This window comes from Xyrauchen texanus, chromosome 29 (assembly GCF_025860055.1).
Source record: "Xyrauchen texanus isolate HMW12.3.18 chromosome 29, RBS_HiC_50CHRs, whole genome shotgun sequence".
Classification (NCBI taxonomy): domain Eukaryota; kingdom Metazoa; phylum Chordata; class Actinopteri; order Cypriniformes; family Catostomidae; genus Xyrauchen; species Xyrauchen texanus.
Window position 1 is genome coordinate 25,653,188 of NC_068304.1, and position 15,685 is coordinate 25,668,872.

General features: G+C 44.1%; 1 pseudogene; it reads right to left on the reverse strand.

Moving 5' to 3' along the window:
- Window positions 1–322: 322 nt before the first annotated feature.
- On the reverse strand, window positions 323–14,293 carry LOC127623033 (uncharacterized; annotated as a pseudogene).
- Between the last annotated feature and the right edge of the window lie 1,392 nt (window positions 14,294–15,685).

Consider the following 15,685-nt stretch of genomic DNA (forward strand, 5'->3'; position numbering starts at 1 on the left):
AAGACACTTTGTACAGTTCATTACCAGGTCATATCCAAGTCGCTCAGATAACATGGATCACCAACAGTTTAGAAGCATGACGTACCTATAAAATATACACCTACCATAGTCTAGCCACTGAACTACCAAGTAATTTTTAGTTCAAAGTAGACATTTCTGTAATTGTGCTTGTGTGCTCTACTGGTATGAATCAAACCCTCAATGAGTAAGTTAGATGTTGCAACATTGCTCATAACCCTCTATACTTAAATACTTTAACAGTGTCAGGTAGTGTGGGGAAAGCAGCATGTACCTGCTCATCTTAACCTAGTTCCTACACGGGTCACCCTCCCAGTGACTTGTGTAGGTCACTATGGTCATCATACCCCCACAGCCTGCTGTATGGCTAGAGGGAAAAAAACAAAACAAGAGCTTTATGTTTTTACAATGGGGTCCAAAGTTCTGAGATCACTAGAGAATTATTATTTTTTTATTTATTTATTTTTTTTTTTTTTCGAATTTAAAACTATGATTTCATTACATTATCAGGATAACAATTGGAGTGAAAAGTAGAAACTATATTTATATGAATTTAATTATTTGGCATGTCATATTTTTTGGGTGACAAAGATGAATGACTCCAAAAATCTGTGTAAAACCTAATTTCCCATGTTATCTCATTATATGATTTAAGAATGTTTCAAAGTGTTCTTCAGTGTAAGCAAGGAAAGGTGACCTGACAAATTTGCTTATTTGATTAGTCTCCAAGTAATAGGGCACTGCAAAAAATGATTTTCTAGACAAGTATTTTTGTCTTGTATTCCTGTCAAATTATCTAAACTTTCTTAAAACACGATTTATTTACTTGTCAAGCAAAATGGGATAAGATATTAAGTCTTGTTTTAAGATAAATCTGACTAAATTTAGTGAACTTTAGACTCAAAACAAGAAAAAAAATCTGCCAATGGGATAAGCAAAATAAACTTGTATTAAGTTTATTTTGCTTACCCCATTGGCAGATTTTTTTTCTTGTTTTGAGTCTAAAGTTCACTAAATTTAGTCAGATTTATCTTAAAACAAGACTTAATATCTTATCCCATTTTGCTTGACAAGTAAATAAATCGTGTTTTAAGAAAGTTTAGATAATTTGACAGGAATACAAGACAAAAATACTTGTCTAGAAAATCATTTTTTGCAGTGGGCAGATTCTTAAATATTTCTTATTCATGTTTCTTTGTTTGTATTTGTTTCTTCCAAAATCTTTAAAACTTAAATTCCAGGTTTAAATTAGAGGAGGTCTCAGACATTTAGACCCCAATGCCAGGTTTATTATATCATGCTTCATGTTAGACTATTCTAATTTGACTTGGCTTGTAAAATGTGGGGCAATCCTTTTTGTTTGACCCACTGAGGGGAAACATTCCCATCGATTCAAAGACTGTAAACACAGTTTCTATTTGTTAAATTTGTAAGCCTCATTCTGGATGTCTAGGAGAGTTAGGGTGGCTGACCTGCTCTTTGACACAAAAACTACAGATCATTCTGTTGGCCAGCTCCATAAGATGGTCCTGATCCTCATCGTGGCACACATTGCATGGGTATCTGGCAGGAGACACCATCATTACAATACAGCTGAAGTAAAAATGAGCCAAGCGCATTTTGTTGGTCAAACAGGTAGGCGAGAGGACTTTTCAAGCCAAAAACTAGACAAAGCTTTTTGAAACAAAACAAACCTCTTAAAGACCCGGATATTGTGTGCCTGGAATGTAATTCAGTGGAACAAATGTGCTGTTATCTGTAGTTACCTTAGCCACCGGTGACTTTGTTTGTAATGCTAGCAGGCACCTTTATCGAGTGGAGGTTTCCCTTACTGAACGTCAGGGTCTCTATATAGTCTAGGGTAATGAGAAGCTCACTCGTTGCAAGACTAAATCTGACACAATATCTACAGATTCAATGGTAACTGGAAAATAGGACAAAGTTGAGACCTGTCTGATTTCTGGACACTGGATGTAACTATAATTTCAAATGCTAAAGGATGTGCCAGCTTTTGGTTTACATCTTCAGAAACACACATGGCTGATGAGATGTGCTCTTCCTGTAAATGTATTTCCTATGATAAAAAGTATCTGGAAGAACATATGTATACACACACACACACTATATATACACACACATTAGACTGGCTGCATAGAAATGTAAACAATTTTGTCAAGTAAATGCAAGTGTCTCCAGTGAATCTTTCCCAGACCTGAATTGTGTCATCCTTATTGCAGTTAAGGCAACCCACACTAAACTCAGAGTCCAGCAGTACCAGGTCTACATGTACAGTTGCATTATGGTCCAGATAGCCCAAAACATCACCGTAATGGTGCAGCATACTGGGCCTGCCCTGATCACTGCTTCACATTGTTTGGCAATGAGCTGTGCGCTTACTTTACACCTACAGTACAAGAAGGTGCACATAGAATACTTTGCGTTTTTAACAGTTTGTGTGGCCCCTTTTACACCTGGTATTAACATGCATCCATCTTGTGTGATCCGATCACAAGTAGAGAGCACTGAAAACAGAATAAGGTACAAAATGTTTTGTGATTCAGTTCACTCAAACCACTTCCAGAGGTGGTCATAAGCGCACAACGCAAATTTCAAATCAGCACAGTAAGCACGGACAACCTAGTTTTTCAATACAAACGGACTGTTTGTATCTGTGCATGTTGCCTGCAAATACACCTTCCGTTTACTTTTACTAAAACGTTGTCACAAAGCAGCCATAAGACTGGGGTAGAGGTAGACCAATATATCGGTTTTGTAATAATTGCTGCAATAATAGTTGCGTTTAGGAACTATTGGTTGTCAACGAAATAGCTGAAGATATTTTTTTATTTCTCTGTATTCCTCTATGGTGGGCACTGGATGATTCTAGTTAGAACAGCTTGGTTCTGCAAAACAACAGCAGCCTCTAGAGGTGAAATAAAAAACAATTTGCAGCCTCTAAATCTTTCATCACTGACAATTTCATTAAAAAAATGTATCTTCACTTCAATGCATGTTTTGTTATTTTGAATAGATAATCAATTATTTTAAAGGGTGTGTAAAGAAATATGCAACTATATGGAAATTACCATGAATACCAAAATAATAAACCTTTTTCCTCATTAAACCTCATCTGGTGAAAAAAAAATATACAATTGAATTCACAAGTTTACATATGCTTAACTGATTAAAAAACATTTTTAATCCCCCAACTGATTTAATATTAGCAAACTATAGTTTTCGCAAGTCGTTTAGGACATCTACTTTGCGCTTGACACAAGTCATTTATCCAACAATTGTTTACAGACAGATTTTTTAACTTTTAATTGACTATATCACAATTCCAGTGGGTCAGAAATTTACATACACCAAGTTAACTGCATTTAAGCAGTTTGGAAAATTCCACAAAATTATGTCAAGCCTTTAGACAATTAGCCATTTAGCTTCTGATAGGAAGTGTACTGAATTGGAGTTGTACCTGTGGATGTATTTTAAGGCTTTCAAACTCAGTGCCTGTTTGCTTGACATCATGGGAAAATCAAAAGAAATCAGCCAAGTTGCTCAGATAACATGATGTGGCAGCGGGGGCGTGGTCAAGCACCCGTCCGGGAGAGAAAAGCGGTAAGGGCGCTTACACCTGAGCTAAATTATGTCTAACACCTGTGTCTAATTTCAGTAAGCATGGGGAGAGCGGCATAAAAGAGCAGCAGTGACAGAGCCTCAGGGAGAGAGAGAATGACAAGGGAACCCAGTGTTCCCACGAAAGACAGCATTGTGTACCCAATAAAAAGAATAAAAACCCTGTTACCTGAAGAAGTTTTCCAGTGTTTTCCCTCCCTCAGAGCGAGAGCATTCCACACTGGTACCGAAACCCGGGACGAAATATATATATATATTTTTTTTGTTGTTGTTGTTGTTTTTTCCGCTCTGTTCGTTCCCGAGACGATGGAAGGTGATCGCCCCGTAGAGTCCTCCCAGTTGGCAGGGGTCCTCCAGTCCCTCGCTGCATTACATCAGAGCCACCAACAATCCCTGCTTGAGCTCCGGCAGGACCAGGATCGCCGATTCTTTGAGATCGTGCGGGCTCAAGCAGAGGACCGACATGCGATCCGGAGTCTTCTGAGCCAGGAGGCCGCCCCGGCTGCAGCCACGACCCCGGACCCCCGTGCCTTGTTGCCCCCGCCCGCGTTACAAAAGATGGGGGAGGCAGACGATCCGGAAGCGTTCCTGGATCTCTTCGAGCAGACCGCCGAGATCTGGGGCTGGCCGCACGATCAATGGGCAGCTCGCCTCATTCCTCTTCTGTCCGGGGAAGCCCAGCTCGCGGCGCAACAACTGCCGGCGGCGAACCTCCAGGCCTATGCGGATCTGAAGAGAGCCATCCTGCAATGGGTTGGTCGGAGCCCGGAGGAGAATCGCCAGCTCTTCCGAAGCATGAGGCTAGAGACTTCCGACCGCCCGTTTGCCTTCGCTCAACGGCTCCGGGATGCCTGCCGGAGGTGGCTGCTAGTGGGGGACCGCGACGTCGAGGGAATCATCGACCAGGTGGTGCTGGAGCAGTTCGGCCAACGCTTGCTTAGGAGAACGGCAGAGTGGGTCCAGTGCCACCGCCCGGCATCGCTGGAGGCAGCCGTCCGGCTTGCGGAGGACCACATGGCGGCTATCCTGAGGGCGGAGGAGCTCTCTCTCTCTCCCTCTCTTCCCCCTTCCCTTGTATGTTCCCCTGTTCCCTCCCCTTCCTTTCTGCCTCCCCGTTCTGTTTTCTCTCTAGGTCCCGTTCCTGCCCCACGTAGGCGGGGAGGCCCCCCGAGACCAGCTTCCTGGCCGTGGGAAGCAACACACTCCCCTTCCCCAACCTTCAGCCGCTCTCCCCCTCAGGTGGGGGCGCCCGCCGCCGCAGGTACAGACGTAGCGCCTGGGCCGGCCTGCTCGCGGCGCAACAACTGCCGGCGGCGAACCTCCAGGCCTATGCGGATCTGAAGAGAGCCATCCTGTAATGGGTTGGTCGGAGCCCGGAGGAGAATCGCCAGCTCTTCCGAAGCATGAGGCTAGAGACTTCCGACCGCCCGTTTGCCTTCGCTCAACGGCTCGGGATGCCTGCCGGAGGTGGCTGCTAGTGGGGGACCGCGACGTCGAGGGAATCATCGACCAGGTGGTGCTGGAGCAGTTCGACCAGCGCTTGCTTAGGAGAACGGCAGAGTGGGTCCAGTGCCACCGCCCGGCATCGCTGGAGGCAGCCGTCCGGCTTGCGGAGGACCACATGGCGGCTATCCTGAGGGCGGAGGAGCTCTCTCTCTCTCCCTCTCTTCCCCCTTCCCCTGTATGTTCCCCTGTTCCCTCCCCTTCCTTTCTGCCTCCCCGTTCTGTTTTCTCTCTAGGTCCCGTTCCTGCCCCACGTAGGCGGGGAGGCCCCCCGAGACCAGCTTCCTGGCCGTGGGAAGCAACACACTCCCCTTCCCCAACCTTCAGCCGCTCTCCCCCTCAGGTGGGGGCCGCCCGCCGCAGGTACAGGCGTAGCGCCTGGGCCGGCCTGCTGGAGATCGCGGAGACCGGGCCACTTCGGGATCAGTGTCCGCTGATGGAGGTGGGGACGGTGGTGCGGGTCCCCGATATCCAGCAGACTGCCCCGATCGGGCTGGAGCGTGCCGGTTTCGGTAAGGATCAAGGGGGTACTTACCAAGCATTGCTGGATACAGGGTGTAATCAGACCACCATCCACCAACGCTTGGTTCAACCCGGGGCTTTGGGCACAGCTAAGCTGGTGAGGTTGAGGTGTGTGCATGGGGATGTTCACAAGTATCCTATGGTGACCTTGCTGATAAAATTCCGGGGGGAAAAACATAGCTTGGAGGCTGCGGTTAGTTCCCGCCTCACTCATCCGCTGATTTTGGGGACTGATTGGCCGGGCTTTAAGAAAATATTAAGGGGAATTTGTGCGGATGGGTCCTGCACTAAAATAGGGAGGTGTGCGATGTGCGATGCGTTGGCAGGGGAGGCGGAGCCGGGGCCATCCTCGACGGCTTCCAGTCAGAATGACGAGGGAAGGGGTGAGGTTATCGCCCCTCCTCTCAGGGAATTCCCGGAGGGGGACTTCCCTTTGGAGCAGTCACGGGACGAAACCCTCAAGCACGCCTTTGACCAAGTGAGAGTAATTGATGGTCAAAAACTCCGGCCGGGCATCGCCATTTCATACCCTTATTTTTCCATTATAAATGACCGGTTATATAGAGTGACGCAGGACACTCAAACAAAAGAGAATGTGTCACAATTGTTGATTCCACAGAGCCACCGGGAAATGGTTTTCCAGGTGGCTCATTATAATCCCATGGCAGGTCACCTAGGGGAAAGGAAAACACTGCTCCGTCTAATAGCCCGTTTCTATTGGCCAGGCATTGGCGGCGACGTCCGCAGGTGGTGTGCGGCGTGCCGCGAATGTCAGCTGGTAAATCCGCCGGCCACCCCAAAAGCGCCATTGCGCCCCCTTCCACTGATCGAGGTCCCCTTTGAGAGAATTGGAATGGACCTCATCGGGCCATTAGAACGGACAGCACGCGGACATCGCTTTGTATTAGTCCTGGTGGATTATGCAACGCGATATCCGGAAGCAGTGCCCCTGAGCAACATCTCAGCATGTAGTGTTGCAGGGGCACTATTCAAAATAATCACCCGGGTGGGGATTCCGAAAGAAATCCTCACCGATCAGGGCACGACGTTTATGTCACGTACACTTCGCGAGCTTTACGGACTGTTGGGCATTAAATCGAGTCGCACTAGCGTTTACCATCCGCAGACGGATGGCCTAGTGGAACGATTTAATAAAACACTCAAAAATATGATTCGTAAGTTCGTGCACGAAGACGCTAGGAATTGGGATAGATGGCTCGACCCCCTGTTATTTGCAGTACGCGAGGTCCCGCAAGCCTCTACAGGATTTTCCCCGTTTGAGCTGCTGTATGGGCGGCGCCCGCGCGGGGTGCTTGACGTCATCCGCGAAGCATGGGAGGAAGGACCTTCGACTAGTAAAAATGAAATTCAATACGTTTTTGATCTTCGAGCAAAACTCCACACACTGGGGCAATTAACATAGGAGAATCTGCTCCAAGCTCAAGAACGCCAACGCCGGCTGTATGACAGGGGTACTCAGCTAAGGGAGTTTGCACCGGGAGATAAGGTACATGTATTGCTTCCAACATCGAGCTCTAAATTACTCGCCAAGTGGCAAGGACCCTTTGAGGTCACACGACGAGTAGGTGAACTCGATTATGAGGTTAAACGTACCGATAGAGGGGGCACACGTCAAATTTACCACCTTAACCTCCTGAAATGGTGGAGGGAAGGAGCGGCCTCTGTGACATTGGCCACGGTAGTTCCGGAGAGGGCAGAGCTCGGGCCGGAGGTAAACAAAACCCCCAATCTTAACATCCCGGTTACTTGTGGTGATCACCTCTCACCGCCAACTCATGGAGGTTTCAGAAATACAAAAAGAATTTGCAAATGTGTTTACCCCTCTGCCGGGCCGTACAGATCTCATACAGCACCACATCGAGACCGAGCGGGGTGGTGGTTCAGTAGCCGCCCTATCAGCTACGGAACATAAAAAAAAATAGTTCGGGAAGAATTGGATGCAATGCTTGAATTGGGAGTAATAGAAGAGTCCCACAGTGATTGGTCCAGCCCGGTGGTTCTTGTTCCCAAGAGCGATGGGTCTGTTCGATTCTGTGTGGATTACAGAAAAGTCAACGCGGTCTCTAAATTTGACGCGTACCCAATGCCCCGTGTTGATGAATTGCTCGATCGGTTAGGTACTGCTCGTTTTTATTCGACCTTGGATTTAACGAAGGGTTATGTCCCGTGAGAAAACCGCCTTCACCACACCGTTTGGAGTACACCAATTTGTGACGCTTCCTTTCGGTTTGTTTGGCGCACCAGCCACGTTTCAGCGTCTCATGGATAGGATCCTCAGACCTCACACTGCGTATGCCGCTGCCTATTTAGATGATATCATCATTTATAGCAATGACTGGCAGTGGCACATGCAACATCTGAGGGCCGTCCTGAGATCGCTGCGGCGGGCCGGGCTCACAGCAAATCCTAAGAAGTGCGCGATTGGGCTTGTGGAGGTACGGTATCTGGGGTTCCACTTGGGTCATGGCCAGATGCATCCCCAAATTGACAAAACCGCGGCGATTGCGACTTGCCCTAGACCTAAGACCAAAAAGGGGGTGAGGCAGTTCCTGGGGCTGGCCGGCTATTATAGGAGGTTTGTGCCTAATTATTCGGATGTCACCAGCCCGCTGACTGACCTCACTAAAAAGGGGGCTCCAGATCCGGTCCAATGGTCGAAGCAGTGCCAACAGGTGTTTATACAGATTAAAGCTGCACTTTGAGGGGGGCCGCTTCTGCATGCACCTGACTTCTCTCTCCCTTTTGTATTGCAGACGGACGCTTCAGACAGAGGGCTGGGGGCCGTACTCTCGCAGGTGGTGGAAGGGGAGGAGCGCCCGGTGCGAGAAGGAATGTCTGGCCATCAAGTGGGCGGTCCTCACGCTCCGATACTACCTGCTGGGGCGGGCCTTTACCCTCTGCTCAGATCACGCCCCACTCCAGTGGCTTCACCGCATGAAGGATACTAACGCCCGGATCACCCGTTGGTATCTGGCCCGCCAGCCTTTTAAGTTCAAGGTGGTCCACAGACCGGGGGTGCAGATGGCTGCCGCTGACTTCCTCTCCAGAAATGGGGGGGGGGGTGGTAGGCAGGCCGGATGACGCCCCGGCGTGAGTTGGGCGGTGGGGGTATGTGGCAGCGGGGGCGTGGTCAAGCGCCCGTCCGGGAGAGAAAAGGGGTAAGGGCGCTTACACCTGAGCTAAATTATGTCTAACACCTGTGTCTAATTTCAGTAAGCATGGGGAGAGCGGCATAAAAGAGCAGCAGCGACAGAGCCTCAGGGAGAGAGAGAATGACAAGGGAACCCAGTGTTCCCACGAAAGACAGCATTGTGTACCCAATAAAAAGAATAAAAACCCTGTTACCTGAAGAAGTTTTCCAGTGTTCTCCCTCCCTCAGAGCGAGAGCATTCCACACATGATTTATCAACAGTTTAGAAGCATGACGTACCAATAAAATATACACCTACCATATTCTAGAAAAAAAAAATTGTGAAAGTACCACATTCATCTGTAAAAAACAAAGTACGTAAGTATAAACACCATGGGACCACGCAGCCATCATACCACTCAGGAAGGAGACTCATTCTGTCTCCTAGAGATGAATGTAGTTTGGTGCAAAAAGTGCAGATCAATCCTAGAACAACAGCAAAGGAACCAGGTAGACAAGTATCTATATCCACAGTAAAACGAGTCCTATATCGACATAACCCGAAAGGCTGCTCAGCAAGGAGGAAGCCACCATAAAAAAGCCAGACTACAGTTTGCAAGTGCACATGGGGTAAATCTTACTTTTTGGAGTAATGTCCTCTGGTCTAATGAAACAAAAACTGAACTGTTTGGCCATAATGACCATAGTTATGTTTGGAGGAAAAAGGGTGAGGCTTGCAAACCCAAGAACACCATCGCAACTGTGAAGCATGGGGATGGATGCATCATGTTGTGGGGTTGCTTTGCTGCAGGAGAGACTGGTGTACTTCACAAAATAGATATCATCATGAGGAAGTAAAATTACGTGGATAAATTGAAGCACCATCTCAAGACTTCAGCCAGGAAGTTAAAGCTCAGTCACAAATGGGTTTTCCAAATGGACAATGACACCAAGAATACCTCCAAATTTGTGGCAAAATGGCTTAAGAACAACAAAGTCAAGGTATTGGAGTGGCCATCACAAAGCCCTGACCTCAATCTGATAGAAAATGTGTGTGAAAAACTGAGTTTTAATGTATTTGGCTAAGGTGCATGTAAACTTCTGACTTCAACTGTTTAAACCGATCAGTCACAACATTAAAACCACCTGCCTAATATTGTGTAGGTCCCCCTCGTGCTGCCAAAACAGCACCAACCCGCATCTCAGAATAGCATTCTGAGATGATATTCTTCACACCAAAATTGTACAGAGCGGTTATCTGAGTTACCGTAGACTTTGTCAGTTTGAAACAGTCTGACCATTCTCTGTTGACCTCTCTCATCAACAAGGCATTCTCACAGAACTGACACTCACTGGATGTTTTTTGTTTGTGGCACCATTTGGAGTAAATTCTAGAGACTGTTGATCTCCTGGGATTTTCATGCACAACAGTTCATGCCATGCGCCAAATCACTGAGATAAAAAAAACTTTTCCCCATTTTGATAGTTGATGTGAACATTAACTAAAGCTCCTGACCCGTATCTGAATGAATTCTATGTACTGCACTTCTTCCACATCCAGTGAGGGGCTGTTCTGTAGATGGAAATGCCTTGTTGATGAGAGAGGTCAACAGAGAATGGCCAGACTGCTTCAAACTGACAAATTCATCAAAGAATGCTATTCTGAGATGCGGGTTGGCGCTGTTTTGATGGCATGAGGGGGATTTACACAATATTAGGCAGGTGGTTTTAATGTTGTGGCTGATCGGTGTGTATATATAAACAAAATGTGTTGAATATACAGACCACTTGTGATCTGATAACTCAAGCTGGAGGTTAATACCAGGGGAAAACAGACCACAGTTTTGTTCAGCATCTCTGATTAACATCTAAACAAACATATGCAACCACTGGGGTTTTCTCTGGACACAGTAATAGAGACTGAAGTTCACCTGCTGCACTGTAGGGACACCACGAGCTGTCTGGCCACCACAGTAGTTGTTTATTCTTTCAGTCTGAGCCCAAGTAGTTTGATCCCAGTGCCTCTCCGTCGTTCTCTGGTTTTGATGATCTCCACCTTCACCACTTTCCTCCCCAGCACTACTGAGAGCAGTCTCTTCCTCCTCTCCTCCAGCTTCACCATGCTCTTCTTCTTCCTCCTCCACATCTTCCCCTGAAACCACAGTGAGTGACACTATATGCTCAGGAGTGTCAGATTTTTTGGCCTAGCTCTTAAAAACTGTTACCTTGAGTTGCTCATAGGGGACAAACTGTATTCCAGCCCTCTCTAGGTCAATGTCTTTTTTCAACTGGGAAGAGAGATTAGAAAATGTTGCTAATTAGCATGAGCAACTAACAATGTAAATTAAAAAGGGGGGGACGAGCCCTATAATATGTCCTTTCCATCACAGGAAACAGAAATGTGTGCGTCAAGCCATTTCAATAATAGTGCACCTAAAAATAAAAGATTATCTCATCTTGTACTTACCCTCATGCTATCCCAGATGTGTATGACTTTCTTTCTTCTGCAGAACAATTAATATTTTTAAAAGAATATTTCGGCGCTGTAGGTCATTGGAATGCAAGTGAATGGTGACCAAAACTTTGAAGCTCCAAAAGCACATGAAGGCAGTTTAGAAGTATTTCATAAACTTCAGTGGTTTAATCCATGTTTGCTGAAGTGATCTAATCAGTTTTGGGTGAGAACAGACCAAAATGTAAGGAATTTTTCCTATAACTCTTGACATTAGCAATCTTCTTGGAGATCATAATTTCAAGCTCGATTACACTGCCTAGCATCATCTAGTTCTCTGCGTCAAGCACTAGGAAGTGTAATCGAGCTTAAAATTATAATCATGTTAAGAGACTGCATTGCAAGATTTACAGTGAAAAAGGAGTTAGAGTTTGGTCTGTTCTCACCCATAATCATCTGGATTGTTTCAGAAGACATGGAATACACCACTGGAGTCATATGGATTACTTTTATGCTGCCTTTAAGTAATTTTAGGAGCTTTTGGTTGCCATTCACATGAATTGTATGGACCTACAGAATTGAGATATTTGTCTAACAAATTTTGTTTGTGTTCTGCAAAAGAAAGAAGGTCATACACATCTGGGATGTCAGGAGTGTGAGAAAATGATAAGAGAATTTTCATTTTTGGGTGAACTATCCCTTTAAAGTTGCACTCTGTTGTAACAGGTAAACCAAAGCCTAATTATTTCATAATATTCTTATTAGTTAGGGCTTAATTGCTTTTACCATTTTTCTCAATCAGTTTGCAGATGACAGTTACTAGTAGTTCAAATTAAGCCTGAACAACACAAAAAGACTAGCGGAGGTTACAGTGTCATGCAAAACGAGGGAAATAGATCTGTCTTGCCTTGCCAAGACTGGATTTCAGATAGTTGTTCGAGTTAGATTTCAGACTGCTGTTCCTTGACATCATTTAATCAGATACGGTCAATCCACACAGTGGTTACAATATACACCACTCTTTATACTCTCAGGAGAGGTCATAAAATAAGTCTCATCTGTCTGGCTCACAGTTGTTACAGTGCAGCCAACATAAGTACAGCCTAAATAGCAACTCAACACTCCCCATCAGCTGATTAGTGGCATGTATACACATTAACCAATCTTCTGAGACTTTCTGAACATGTCTGCATTCGAACAGAATAAAATAATAAGTAATTTGGTTTACTATCTGACTTACATGATTTGAATACATTTTCATTTTTGTGTGAACAATGCCATCAAATTTGTGTGCAATCACCCAATCAACAGAACCAAAACCAGTTCCAGTTTTTATTCTCGCCTCTCCATACGCAGTTTTGGGGAGTAACAGAATACATGTAATGGGAATACGTATTTAAAATACAAAATATAAGTAACTGTATTTCACAGCAGATACAATTTAAATAATTGGTAATTAGAATACAGTTACATTCAAAAAGTATTTTGATTACTGATGAGATTACTTTGCATTTTATTGTAATTTGTTTCATTTAATATTTAGTCCTTTCAGATGGAAAACATTTATACATATAAATGATGCGATCCAAAGTGGATTTGAACAGCAGAGAAACAATTTCTTATGATGTGTTACATTCTTACGAGCAGACAGAGAAATTTGAAGTAAATTTGGAGCAGAAGAAATAGTAATAAACCTTGTGTAAATTGTCAGCTTTACGCCAAGCTAAAATACTATTTCTAGCCATTTTACATGCACATGTTACCAGACACGATCGTATTTTTTTATCAAGAAAATTAACATTGGATCATACTTTCTTTTTTCTAATAAGACTATTTGATATTAGGGCAAAAATCTTATTTTTGATACAAAAATTTGCATTGTTTTCCTCTTAAAATCCTTAAGATCAATTTGATTTATCTTGTTTTAGAAACAACACAGCATAAGATATTTAGGTTTTTCAGAGACTGTATTTTAACATGTGTATTTTGTCTAACTGTACTGGCAGAGCTTTTATAGTCAAAACCAGTGCTGAAGAAGTAATCCAAATTATTTAGAATACGTTACTGACCTTGATTAATCTAACGGAATACATTACAAATTACATTTTACAGCATGTATTCTGTAATCTGTAGTGGAATACATTTCAAAAGTTACCCTCCTGAGTCCCAACCCTGTCCATAAGGGATGGTATGTCCTGGTCCTCTGGGACATCCACAGTGAATACCTATGATAAATTAGCATAAATCACGTATATGGTGTAGATTCATACTGTAAGTATTAACATTACATATACAAGTATTTATATCTACCAATAGCAAAACACAACTAGTTTGGCAAACTGTTCCCTCCAAAAATTTAAACACAACTGTGTTTTGTTAACACTATATAATAATACCATAACTGTATCTGGCATGCCAGTTAAGTGAATTTTGCAAGAATGTGATAGAATCAGATTAAACTTCATGTTTATATTTAAATATAATGTAAAATATAAAACAAATAAATCTATACAATTGCTGTTTATCCACTTTAATTTACATGTTCAGAATATGTTCATCTTTTGTGTTTCAAAGAAAATGTCAATGAATGTGTCAAAGTTCAAATTGGGAGTCTAAATAAAACCATAGACGTTATTTGAATCCATAGTTTCAAAACAAAAATAAGGAAAGTCCACTCAGGCTTCTGTAGCCTTATGTCTGAAAGAGACATAGCAAAAAAAACACACAAAAAAACCTACAGTAATCCATTCTTGATCTTATTTCTCTTGACCTGTATTCTTAAGAGTTCATAATGTGATTTTTGTTCAATTGTGCATATTCAGCTGTATGTACTGGTACAAAGGTTAGGGAAACACTTCAGCACTCATTAATTCCCTCAGAAATAACACCGAATAACATTTGGCAAAATATTGCTCAGGTTGTTCTACATGTGCACACTGCCAGTACTCTAATCTACTCTGTCTCTAATCTAGACAAACAGTCTTTACCCATTCGGGGTCTGTGGCCTGCATCATGACTCTTTAGTAGGTAAACTGGCCGTATTCTCTCTACTGGATAATGAGCTTGTCTTTTGGGAATCTCTTCATCAGTTGAGGGATTTCAGAGGCTCTTAGCTGGTTGCAGATTTCTTCAGTAAGTTCAGCCAGTTGGACCTGCTCTTGAGTTTTAGGAGGATGTGTGGCCTGAGCAGAGGGCCTAAAGCTGCTCCTCTCTCGAGCCATGAGGCCAGTCCTCCAAAGGCAGAAGTTGCTGGGGGTGCTAAAAGGGACAGCGGAAGAATCTCTTCTTTACCAGCATGGCCACTATTCCTTGACTGCTGTTGAGGGTCTGATGGGTGGCCATCCACCTTTTCTTCCTTTTCTTTGTGTTCTGCCTGTGAAGCTGAACGGTTCTGTACCTCTTTCTGTGCATGTATGGCTGTAGCTCTCTGGTGAATAAAGCGGCACCTCTTCCTGCAATAGCAATGTCTGCCCTGAGAGTAGAAACGCCACCATTGCTGCACCTGACCAGCCTTCTGCAGAGTGTCCTTTTTGCTGATCTCCTTATTATGGCTTGTGTTTTCCTTTTCGGTTTCTGTCGACAAGGACAAAGAGGCTAGTTCACTCTCAGGATCCAATGACTATAAAACAAAAATAAAATCAACATGACAATAAGAGTGTCTGTTATATGTCACTTTACACGCAACATGCAATTTTGGCATGTGATGCAGCATTTCTCATAAAAAAAGGCAAGGATAACCTTCACATTTCCAATAAATATTTATTTTTAGATTGAAGATATTAAATACACAAGCCAGTTGACTAAATACATTTAGTCAACCTTGGCAAATGGCTGCCATTGAGAGCCTTAAAGGGTAACTAAACCCTAAACCAACGTTTTTTAGTTAATGATCTGTAAGCATGGGGCTTTATTAGTACTGGTCATTGATTCAAGTAATTTTTTTGACATTTGTGTATAAAGTGTTTTAATTCTACAATATATGGTGTAAAAACGTCTGAGTGCTGCCCTCTTCAGGTTGAACGGTGGCTACTGCAGTTGAATTTTCCTACTGGCTGTTGCGGTACTTCGTGACGTAAGCGGTGACAGCTGACGTAAGCAGGTTCCAGCTCACCACGCCAGATTCATGTACATGTCGTCTTGCGACCGTGTGAGGAATAATAGTAACATAGAGTCTGACAGCAGCTCTCAATTAATCCGTCACTACGAGTCTCAGGTGCCCCCAATCCCCCGCTCATCCCCGCACTCGGTTCGTTCCCTCTATCCCCGCGTGGGTGGAATCAGACACTGAGCAGGTGTTTAGTTATAGTGATAGGGATAGTTCACCCAAAAATGAAAATACACATCATAATTTACTCACCCTCATGTCATCCCAGATGTGTGTGACTTTCTTTCTTCTGCAGAAC